At 39.5% G+C, this 12,395-nt stretch overlaps 1 long non-coding RNA gene across 1 annotated transcript in view; it reads right to left on the bottom strand.

Moving 5' to 3' along the window:
• LOC122485306 overlaps positions 1-10,538 on the bottom strand; it is a 20,791-nt gene extending 10,253 nt beyond the window's left edge. Inside the window, exon 1 of the long non-coding RNA XR_006297836.1 lies at positions 10,491-10,538. This is a non-coding gene — a long non-coding RNA (uncharacterized LOC122485306). The remainder of the gene's footprint in view (positions 1-10,490) is intronic.
• Positions 10,539-12,395: the final 1,857 nt, after the last annotated feature.

Here is a 12,395-nt window from a genome sequence, read left to right as displayed (position 1 = left end):
CACATTTGGGGATCAGCTCCTCCAGGACTGTGGTGGGTCTTTCTTCTTGCAGAGAAACTTAGAAGAGGGAGGTTAGTAGGATGAACTATAGTCCTTGTCACTGCAGTGGCCTTGGGGCCACAAGTGGTACTAATTCTCTCCCTTCTCCACTATCTATTCTAAATTTATTTGCCCTTATCTATTATCTCTATTGGTCTCAGTGACTTACCTGGTGGTGAAACACAACCTTCATTTCTGATGGGTCTGAGCCACTGGTGACCATACCTTTCTCAGGCTTTGGTTGCTGTACTTGTCCCTATACATTCTTAGTTGGGCAAGGAGATACTATATAAAGCACTCAGTGGATCACCTGAGTCCCATACATATTCCTCCTTCCCGCCATTTTGTAACAGCCAATTACTTTTGCCAAGATGGTGAGTCTTGCTTGCTCATCCGTGGACACAGGGATTAAAAATGTCCAGGCAGGAGCCATAACTTGTAGTTCAAGTGGAGTTCTTGCTGGTTCCCCAATCATGACTTTTTTTTTTAAGTTTATTTATTCATTTTGAGAGACGAGAGAGAGAGAGAGAAGAGAGATAATCCCAAGCAGGATCATTTCTGTCAATACAGAGCCCCATGTGGGGCATGATCTCACGAACGGCAAGATCATGACCTGAGCCAAAATCAAGAGTCGCCCAGTCAACCAACTGAGCCACCCAGATGCCCCAATCATGGCTTTTTATTGGGCAACTGCTCTCAGCCTTGTTCTCTCCATCCCTGCTTTCTTTGGATGATGTATGTTAAGCAATACCCACATTAGCTGCCTATTTTGCCCCTTAGGATTCTATTAACCATCTCCACAGCTTTCTTTGAGTCAAGCCCCCTTGGCTGCCATTCCACTTTGCTGGCCATGGCAATAACTGTGGGATCCCCGCCTTGGCTTATGGTAGTTAGGTGCTGCCCCCTAGTCTCTACTGCTTCAGGGCCCCATCAGGCCCATTTTTGTCAGTGGGCCAAGCCCTATGACAGTCTCTCCTACTGGTAACCCTAGCCACCACTGAAACTTTAACTGATGCTGGTGCCTCTCTCACTAGCATATTCCTGATAGCTTTGACAAATGTAGCATTGTCTGGGTATATGTAATATACATACATGTAGTATCCTTTGGTAGGTCATCCGGCCTCACAAGATATCTATTCCAATGTGTTTACTTCTCTCGCTTTCTTGATTCTTTCCTCTACCATCTGTCAGAGCAATTCAGATGTTTTGACTTCATTCAGAGTGGACCATCACTTTCTCCATGTTTCTAAGAGCTGCCCTAGCAGTGAATTTGCACCATCCCCTGGGGTTCTTGCTCAATATTAAATCCCATATCCTGGGAGGGTAGAGATATGAGATTCCAATAAACTGTACTTTTTCCAGTGTTAGGTTCTGGCTCCCTTGATCAAGCACCCTCAAAATTTCATCCCACGAGTACTCTCAGGCTCCTACTGGAACATGCTGGCTCATTTTTACAGCTCCATTTGGGAATAGTCCCTTTCCTCCTTTTTCAGACCCAGCTCAATTATGCTGCCACTTAATGTAGTTGTTGATCTAGAATCCAGGAGAGGAGCTGAGGCAGATGCTGATGGGGATCCCTGTTGCCTTGTGAGGTTGAGCCTTCTCTGGTGTCTTTTCACACCTGACCGCTAGCTTTAATAGAGAGGGGGCACCTCTGCAGTCTCTCAGGGTTCAGAGGAGCCCAGTGCATCAAAATAGGGGCATGTGCCAGATGGCCCATCCCATGTGTCATGGTCCCAAGTTTCACACACCAGGGATGGACTCAGCTGAGCACTAAAACATGTTTGAAGCTCTGCAATACAAATTATTAAATCTGGAGTTTGTACTGTTGGCTCCACCCTCAGCTCTGGGAGGGGCCATATGACTGGCACCTGGTTAACTGAAGTGTTGCATTCTCAGCCACAGTGATTCTTTTGTGGGGAACATGTGAGCAATCCAGGCCAGTGCATGTCAGGACTTTAGATTGTTGGGAATGGGAAGTTTCTTTTTGTCCTTGGAGCTATAAGGACATTAACCTGCCACTACTGGTCACCATCTTCCTACCATGAAAGGAATGTATGCCTGGAAATAAAGCCAGCAGAGAGATAGGAAGATCAGAGACATCCAGAGAGCTGTGGTCCTGATACCATCGTTTAACCCCCTGACTCCAGATGTGCCTGAAACCAGTATATTCCCAGACTTTTTAGCTACTTAAGCCAATACCTTCTTTTTTGGTATTTATTTATTTATTTATTTATTTATATGTTGAGAGAGAGGGGAAGGGCAGAGGGAGAGAATCCCAATCAGGTTCTGCACTGCCAGCCCCGATGAGGGCCTCCAACTCATGAATGGTGAGATTATGACCTGAGCCGAAATCAAGAGTTGGACGCTTAACTGACTGAGCCACCCAGGCGCCTCACCTTCTTTTTTGTCTTTTTAGATAATTTAGGCTTGGATTTTCATCACTTGAAAATAACTGCCTCCTGATAGTCATTCATCCAATCAGTATTGGCTGTGTGTCAGACATTGTTTCAGTGTAGAAATATAGCAGTGAACAAAATAGGCATCTCCTTGTCGGCCTACAACTTATATTCAGAACTTATATTCTAGGGTAAAGAAAAGAAGAAGGAAAAAAGGAAATATGCAAACATTGTATATCAGTTGGTGACTAGTTTTGTGGGGAAAAAAATAAAGCTGGGTAAGAGGAAGGATATGTTGTAGGATACTCAGGGAAGGACTCACTGCTACGGTGACTTTGAGTAGAGACTTAAGGTATGTTAGGGGAAAGAGCCATGAGATAATCAGTAGGAAGTTTCCAGGAAGAAGGAGCAGCAAGTTCAAAGGCTCTGAGGTGGACGTATGTTTGCAGAGCAATGAGGCCGAAGTGTTGGCAATATGGCAAGGAAGGAGGTGAGAATAGAATATGATGTCAGAGAAATAGCAGGTTGAAACCATCGAGGCCCTTGACAGCCATTTGAGCTTTGAAGTTTTACTTAACGTGGCATGTGAATCCATTGGCGGGTTTTAAGAAAAATAGTGACACAGCCTAACTTTTATTTTAAAAGAATTAATTGGATCATTGAATGGAAGGGGCAAAGGTAGGAGCAAGGAATCCAGTTAGGAAACTGCAATAATATAGATGAGAGTTGATGGTGGCCAGGGCAGGGTGTCCAGTGAAATCAGAGAGAAATGGACTGATATGGGGTAGACCAGACAGGATTTGCTCACTAACTGGATGTGGGGATAGGAGAAAGAAAGGAGTCAAGGATGACTCCAAGGTCTGTGGCCTGAGCGACTGGAAGTTTGTGATAAAATTGCAGTCATTTTCTGTTAAGCCTGAGATCTCTATCAGACAGCCAAGATCTGACACTCACACATTTAGGGGAGAGGTCTAGAATAGAGATATATGTTGGGGAGTCATCGGTGCATAGATGGTATTTAAAGCTGTGAGACAGAATAAAACATGAATATAGACCAAGAAGAGATAGGAGGGCTGAATCCTGCAACACTTCCGTATTTAGAGGTCAGAGAAATGAAGAGGAACCAGTAAAGAACACTGAGAAGGAACAACCGTTGAGGTAGTTGATTTTGTATATAGTGAAAAAAATTCTTTAAGGAGGAAGTGATTGGCCATGTAAAAATTACAAAAGGTGTTGATTTCTAGGACAAGAAAAACGAGGGCAGGAATTTTATTACTGGGCAATGTGGAGCTATTTTAGCACTTACTGCCGTCTTACATACTGACAACTGACATGATCATTTTCAGTCTCCTCCCATTTAGATATAAGCTTTGCATCATTGTTTTGTTCATGAATGCATTCCTAGTATCTAGAAAAGTGTCTGGTATATGGTAAGTGTTGAATAAAAATTTCCTGAATGAAAAAATTGTGAAAAATAAGAAAAAAATATTTCTCAATCTCTTTTACAAAAAATATCTTGCATTTTATATTTTGGTAGAGGAAGTGATTGTGTAGCACTAGATTTTGAATTATGTTGAAAATTTGGCAAGAGATTTAACCTCACCAAGGTTTTGTTTCCTTATCCATAAAATAAGCTGAACAAAAATAAGGCATGTTTGAGAATGTACCCAGAACGTAGTAGGTACTCAATAAATGCTTTATAAATCTGGAAAAGATGGCCAGACCACACAGTGGCATGCAAATGTATTCCAGATAAATAAATCATTTGACATGGTGTCATTGATTTGAGAAGTGAGTCGGAAAAAGAAAAGTAAGTTGCATTTCCAACTAAAGGTACTTGAGTGCATCTCAAAGTGAAATAAGGGCCATAACACATTCAGATTCATGTTGCTATTATGGTTGTTTCACATTAAAATACATTAGCTTTGAGGTGTGTGGGGTGTGTGTGTGTGTGTGTGTGTGTAAGCGCACATGTACTTTTAATCCTCTTTATTTCTCACCCATCCCCCCTCCCACTTCCCCTCTGGCAACCAGTTTTGTTCTCTGTATTTAGGAACTGTTTGTGTCTTTTTCTTTGTTAATTCATTTGTTTTGTTTCTTAAATTCCACATATGACCGAAATCATGTTGCCTTTCTCTGACTGACTTATCTCACTTAGGTCTAATAATGTTGTTCCTAATGCCAAGATGTCATTCTTTTTTATGGCTAAGTAGTATTCCATTGTATATGTATACTTCTACTTCTCCTTTCCCTCCATCTCCCCCCCACTCCTCCTCGTCCTTTCTCTTCTCCTTTTCCTTCTTAATACCACATCATCTTTATCCATTCATCTATCCATGGACAACTGGGTTGCTTCCATATCTTGGCTATTCTAAATAATGCTTCAATACATAAAGTGTACACATATCTTTTCGAATTAGTGTTTTCATTTTCTTTGGGTAAATACCCAATAGTGGAATTACTGGATTATATGGTAGTTCTATTATTAACTTTTTTGAGGAAACTTCATACTGTTTTCCACAGTGGCTGTACCAGTTGCATTCCCACCAACAGTGCACAAGAGTTCCTTTTTCTCTACATCCTCGTCAAAACTTGTTATTTCTTGTGTTTCTTATTTTAGCTATTCTGACAGATGTAAGGTGATATCTTACTGTGGTTTTGATTTGCATTTCCCTGATGATTAGCGATGTTAAGCATTTTTTATGTGTCTGTTGGCTATCTATATGTCTTCTTTGTAAAAGTATCTATTCAGTTTCTTTGCCCATTTTTAATTGGATTATTTGTTATTTTTGTATTTAGTTATATAGGTTCTTTATGTATTTTGGATATTAACCCATTATTAGATATATCATTTGCGAATGTCTTCTCCAATTTAATAGGTTGCCTTTTTGTTTTGTTGATGCTTTCCTTCACTGTGCAAAGGGCTTTTTTTTTTTTCCTTTTTTAGTACATCGTGTCTTATTATTCATTCTGTAGTTCAAGTCTCATTACGTTATAGATCTAGGATGGATAGATTTTTTTTTAAGTTTGTTTTTAATTTGAGTGTAGCTGACACACAATGTTACATTAGTTTCAGGTGTGCAACATAGTGATTCAACAAGACTATACATTATTGACAATAGCCAAATTATGGAAGCTGCCCAAGTGCCCTTTCATAGATGAATGCATAAAGAAGATGTGGTATATACAGACACAATGGAATATCATTCAGCCACACACACAAAAAAAAGAAATCTTACCATTTGTAATGACATGGATGAAGCTAGAGAGAGTATAATGCTAAGAGAAATAAATCAGAGAAAGACAAATACTACATGATTTCACTCACATGTGGGATTTAATCAACAAAACAAATGGGAGAGAGACAAACCAAGAAACAGACTCATAACTATGGAGAACAAACTGATGGTTACCCGAGGAAGGTGGATGGGGATGGGCATTAAGGAGCGCACTTGTTATGATGAGCACTGGGTGATGTATGGAATTGTTAAATCACTATATTGTATGCCCAAAACTAATAGAACGCTGTATGTTAACTCTACTGGAATTAAAAAAGTTTTTAAACCACAACTCTATACATTATGCTATGCTCACCACAAGTGTAGGTATCTGTCATCTTACAATACCACTGACTGTATTTCCTATGATATACCTTCTATTCCTGTGACTTATTCATTACGTAACTGAAGCCTAGATCTTCCACTCCCTTTCACCCATTTTACCCATTCTCCCACCTCCCTCCCCTCTGGCAACCATCAGTTTGTTATAAATAAACCATCAGTTTGTTTATAGGTCTGGTTCTGCTTTTTGTTTGGTTGTTTATTCATTTGTTTTGTTTAAAATTTTTTAAATATTTATTTATTGTTGAGAGAGAGAGAGAAAGAGAGAGCAGGAGAGGGTCAGAGAGAGAGGGAGACACAGAATCTGAAGCAGGTTCCTGGCTCCGAGCTGCCAGCACAGAGCCTGACGTGAGGTTCAAACTCACAAACTGCAAGATCTTGACCTGAGCTGAAGTTGGAGGCTTAACTGACTGAACCACCCAGGTGTCCCTGTTTTGTGTTTTAGATTCCACGTATAAATGAAATCATGATATTTGTCTTTTCCAGTCTGATTTATTTCACTTAGCATAATACCCTCTAGTTCTAGGACGGGTAGACTTTGGTGAGACCACTTTCCCTACACCTACACCTTCCTGTAGATTACCCTGATCTGAACCTTAGAGAAAGCACCAGAGTTCAGTGGAGCATATATCAAGGCTTGGAAAAACTACAAATTTGTCGAGATCAAAGTGTTAACCTCAAAAGGTTAACTAGGAAGCTCCTCAAGGATCTGGTAGGTTTAAAGTAGGTAAAGATTATATTTTAAAGGAGATTGGCCTTTAGCAGGGGAAAAATGTGCTGAGTGAGGAGGTTTAAAAGGGGATGGGATAATTACTTGGAGTTGAGAATTATTCTGGATTATCACTTAAGCACCCTGGGCATGTAGCCAAATCTCTTGGGTTAATATTTCTTTTCTTTTGTTTTCCAGGATTAGGCAACAGCATAGCCTTCTGTCATTTTGCATTTCTTTATCTATTAAACAGTAAACAGGTGATAACCTGCTGTCTCCTTGGACCCAGAATATTTGGCTATCATCATACCCTTAATAGATAACCATAATCAATAACACGTTGGTATTGATGTATTAAAACTGGACATCTTGGGGGAGGGGGATGGCAAGATGGTAATTAAAGTTCTGATCCTTTGGAAATCAGGTCTCATGCCCAGGTACTAGACATTATAAGATCCTAAGAATTTGAAAGACAAATATTTAGAGAAAACCTCCAAGGACAGACTTCCAAAAAGGGACAAAGTTCATATTAGTATGCCACTCTTATAGCTGTCTTCATAAAATTATCTTTTGCCATGACATGTGGGTTATTACAACAATAGGGGAAGAGAGGCTGGATCAGAAAGGATTTTGAAATGAGACAACTGGAAAAGGGATTTTAAAGTCTTAAAGTGTACCCCTCAAGGAAATGGCTCAAAGCATCACATTATAGATTCCTTACTTGTACTTGGACTTCACAGAGGCATAATCACTACATCTAACTGGTCTTGGGGGTGCCGAGTGGCTCAGTCTGTTGAGCGTTGGACTCTTGATTTCCACTTGGGTCATGATCTCATAGTTTGTGAGTTCGAGCCCCACATCAGGCTTTGTGCTGACAGAGCAGAGTCTGCTTGGGATTCTCTCTCTCTCTCTCTCTCTCTCTCTCTCAAAAAAAAAAATTTAAGGTTTATTTATTTATTTTTTGAGAGAGAGAGAGCAAGCAGGGGAAAGGAAGGGAGAGAGGAGACAGAGAATCCCAAGCAGGCTCTGTGCTGTCAGCACAGAGCCCTACATGGGCTCGAACTCACAAGCTGTGAGATTATGACCTGAACTGAAAGCAAGAGTCAGACGCTTACCCACAGAGCCACTCAGGCGCCCCTTAAAAAAAATTTTTTTAATGTTTATGTATTTATTTAAGAAAAAAATTTTAATGTTTATTTATTTTTGAGAGAGAGAGAGCATGAGCAGGGGAGAGCAGAGAGAGAGGGAGACACAGAATAATCCGAAGTAGGATCCAGGCTCTGAGTTGTCCACACAGAGCCTGATGTGGGGTTTGAACCCATGAACCATGAGATCATGACCTGAGCTGAAGTCAGATGCTCAACCGACTGAAACACCCAGGTGCCCCAGTGTTTATTTATTTTTGAGAGGGGGCACACATACAGAATCTGAAGCAAGCTCCAGGCTCTGAGCTGTCAGCACAGAGCCCGATGAGGGGCTTGGACTCATGGACCATGAGATCATGACCTGGACCAAAGTCTGACGCTTAACCAACTAAGCCACCCAGGCACCCCAAATAAATAAGCTTTAAAAAAAACCTAACTGGTCTTTGTTATTATTACCTCATTTATTTAGCACTTTCTTAATATTAGACATTGTGCTAAGTGTTACATATATTATTCCATTTACTTCTCATGAAAATACCTATGACATAGGCACTATTAACATTCTCACTTCATTCACAGAAAACTGAGGCTTAATCCCAGCATAGTAAGACCTTGGTAAGTAAGACCTGGATAATGGGAAATAAGTGGCTAGCTGAGGCACTAAGAAGCACAAACACCTTTTAGAGCAACTTAACCAAGACTAAAGCATAGTTATCATGGAATAAGAGAATGCAGAAGTCAGAAAACTGCTTTCTTAATGTTTTTAGGACTCTTACAAGAAATAGAGTAGATTAAACATTTTTAATTAGATTTTCTCATTTATTCATGATTTGCTCCCTTCCATGAGTTGTGCACTGTTTTGGGACTGGGAATCTAATAATGAACAAATGCAGTTTGCAGGCTATTGAAAGACGAATCATTCAAATAATGGTAATATGAGAAGCGCTATAATATAGAGTAATGTTTCCAAAACTTTTCTGCAAATGAGAATTCCCTGGGTGACTTGTTAAATAAACAGATCACCAAGCTTTTTCCATGGAAGTTCCGAGGTCCTGGAATATGCTTTTTAATAAACACTGTAGATGAGTCTTCTATTCAGGAAACTTTAGGTGTGTGCCCAAATGTTTCTAGTGGTCAAAGGTCAGGTGTCTACCCAGGCTGGAGAGTTAAGGGTGGCTTCACAGAGGACGTGATAGCTAAATAAGAGTGTAGGGACAGGAGCCATTTCATTCTCCAGCAAGGGGACCCTCGTGCTCCAAAGTGTGAAAGTGTGAGCCAACACTGACCTATTTAGAATAGCAATTAGACGCCACTGGAGCACAAAAGATGCAAAAGGAAATAGCAAATGTTAGGCTGGGGAGAAAGTTGGTGGTCAGATTATGAAGATTCTGGAATGCCATGTGAAGAATTTAGGACATTTAAATACTTTAAAAAATGTGTATTTACTTACAAAATATAAGGAGCTCTCTCCATATAAATTAATTCAAAGGAATATTACATGCTCAGATGTCCCCTGCTCCACTGCCTTCTTTCCTTCCTCTCTCCTTAGTTCATGGCCCCTCTCCTGTGGCCTTCCTTAATATACTGTGTGTCTAACATAAGGCATATGTATATTTTATGTTTATTATTCCATATTATATGCTTATTTGTCTGCCTCCTCCACTTAATTGTGAATTATTCTCTGAAGGCAAGGAATGTGATTTATTGTTTTTGTATCCATAGGAATGAGCAAGGCACATAATAAGTCCTTAGTGGTTTTTTTGTTTGTTTGTTTTTAGTGTCTATTTATTTATTTATTTATTTTTTAACGTTGATTTATTTTTGAGACAGAGAGAGACAGAGCATGAACGGGGGAAGGGCAGAGACAGAGGGAGACACAGAATCCGAAGCAGGCTCCAGGCTCTGAGCCATCAGCCCAGAGCCCAACGCGGGGCTCAAACTCACGGACCGCGAGATCATAACCTGAGTTGAAGTTGGACGCTTAACCGACTGAGCACCCAGGCGCCCCATGTCTATTTATTTTTGAGAGCAAGAGAGAGACACAGAGTATGAGTGGAGGAGGGGCAGAGAGAGAGGGAGACACAGAACCAAAGCAGGCTCTAGGCTCTGAGCTGTCAGCACAGAGCCAGACAGGGCTTGAGCTCATGAACTGTGAGATCATAACCTGAGCCGTAGTCAGAGACTTAACCAACTGAGGCACCCAGGTGCCCCATGCTTAGTGTTTTTTGAATGGAAGAAAGAGAGAGAGGGAGAGAATACTGTGTTCCCTCTTTTAAAAACATACATATTATTATCAGGACTTTTGACTACTCTGAATTGAATTAAAGAATAAATGCCTTGTCTCAACAACTCAGAAGCCACTATCTGATGTGGTTTAAAAGCATAAAAAATATCCTGCTCTGTTAGTGTGAAATTAGTTCAGTAATTAAATAGCTACAGTTGGTATACAGCACATTTAAGCTACATGTCTCAGTGAGATATATAATGTTATCATATATGTTTTAAAGAGGACATTTCAGAAGTTCTAAAGGAAAGAAAGGTAAAAAAAAAATAACTGAATTCTAGAAGTTTAACTCACTTGGGGCGTCTCGATCATCTAACTCTTGATCTCAGCTCAGTTCTTGATCTCAGGGTTGTGACTTTAAGCTCCACATTGGGCTCCATGCTAGGTGTGCAGTCTATTTAAAAAACAAAAACAAAAACAAAAAATTTAGAAGTTTAACTCACTTAAGGTTGTTGTTTGGTTAAGAACAATTTTCACTCGAAACTCATTAGAAGATTTATATGTAAAAATACATAAAAATCTAGAATCAAAAGCAATTACTTTTTATTTCACATGCATCAATTCTCTCATTTTAGATGGGAAGCATTTAAAAATATTTTCCACTTCATCTTTAATTTGCTTTAGCTCTGATATTGTAGTCTGGCCCAATATCCTGTGATTATTGCATCAAGACAATGAAATATTGTAAAACAATCCTTCTTTTACAAAACAATTAGGTTTTTAGAAAAGTAACCCATGTTTTCCTTTTCCTCTGTCACTTTAAGTTTTCATTGTTGAAAACTTTCTAATTGCTTTTAATGTTTACAAATCTATTATTTTTAAATGATTTTATCTAAAAAGGTATTCTACAATAATTACTTTAAAATAAAGCCTTGGATTAAAAACTTATTTGGATATTTGTGACAACTAAAACAGAAAATGTCAGGTTTTAGAAAAAAATTGGCTTTGGGGGCGCCTGGGTGGCTCAGTCGGTTGAGTGTCCGACTTCGGCTCAGGTCATGATCTCGCGGTCCGTGAGTTCAAGCCCCGCGTCAGGCTCTGGGCTGATGGCTCAGAGCCTGGAGCCTGCTTCCGGTTCTGTGTCTCCCTCTCTCTCTGCCCCTCCCCCGTTCATGCTTTGTCTCTCTCTGTCTCAAAAATAAATAAATGTTAAAAAAAAAATTAAAAAAAAAGAAAAAAATTGGCTTTGAAAAAGCAGTATCTTGCTCAATGTGGACATATGTGTTCTTTATAAGAACAATTTATATTAGAATCTATTGTTATTTATACGAATTTTCATTGAGTGGAGAATTGTACATCTGCCCAGTGAAGTTTTATGAAAAGAAGGAAAAGAAGTAAAACTATTAAACAGAGAAAAAATAATTTAGAAAAGATTTAGTGTAACTCCATTAGCAATTTGGATTCAGGCAATTTATCCAAGGAAGCAGTTATTTATGTTTGTGAAATTGGAGAAGAATGTTAGCTAGAAGTCTTCATTTTCTCTTGTTGGGTCATCTTGCTTAGAATTATGGGTGGTTGAAGTAAAACACAATCTCAGACATCATCTGGGTGAGGAGTTCTTGACTTGCATTGGAATTACCTGAGAAGCTTTTTAATAAAAAGCCCTTACTCAGGCCCCATTCCTTTGCCCCCAGACCCCACCCAGTCTGACTCAATTCATCTGGCAAGGGGCCCAACATCAGTATTTGTGTGTATGTATATTAAAATATACAAAACATAAAATTCACCCTCTTAACCATTTGAAAGTGTATAGTTCAGTAGTATTAAGTACACTCACAATGTCATGCAGCCATCATCACAATCGACCTCCCGAAATTTTTCATCTTCCCAAACAGAAACTATACCTATTAAAAAATAACTTCCTGTTCCCTCTTTCTCCTCTTTAACCACCATCCTACTCTCTGTCTTGATCAATTTGACTATGGTAGGTACTTCATGTAAATGGAATCATACAATTTTTGTTTTGTTTTGTTTTTGTGACTGGCTTAGCTCACGTAGCGTAATTGCCTTCAAGGTGCATCTGTGTTGTAGCACCTGTTAGAATTCATTCCTCTTTAAGGCTGCCAGTATCAGGAGTTTTAAAAGCTCTGCAGGTGATTCTAATGTACAACCAGAGCTGAGACCTACTCATCTTGTCCAACTCCCTCCTTTTTCAGATGAGAAAACTGAGATTCAGAGAGAAGAAGTGACATTCATTTA

This window comes from Prionailurus bengalensis, chromosome E1 (genome assembly GCF_016509475.1).
Source record: "Prionailurus bengalensis isolate Pbe53 chromosome E1, Fcat_Pben_1.1_paternal_pri, whole genome shotgun sequence".
NCBI classification, from domain to species: domain Eukaryota; kingdom Metazoa; phylum Chordata; class Mammalia; order Carnivora; family Felidae; genus Prionailurus; species Prionailurus bengalensis.
This window is presented reverse-complemented; position numbering and strand designations above follow the sequence as displayed.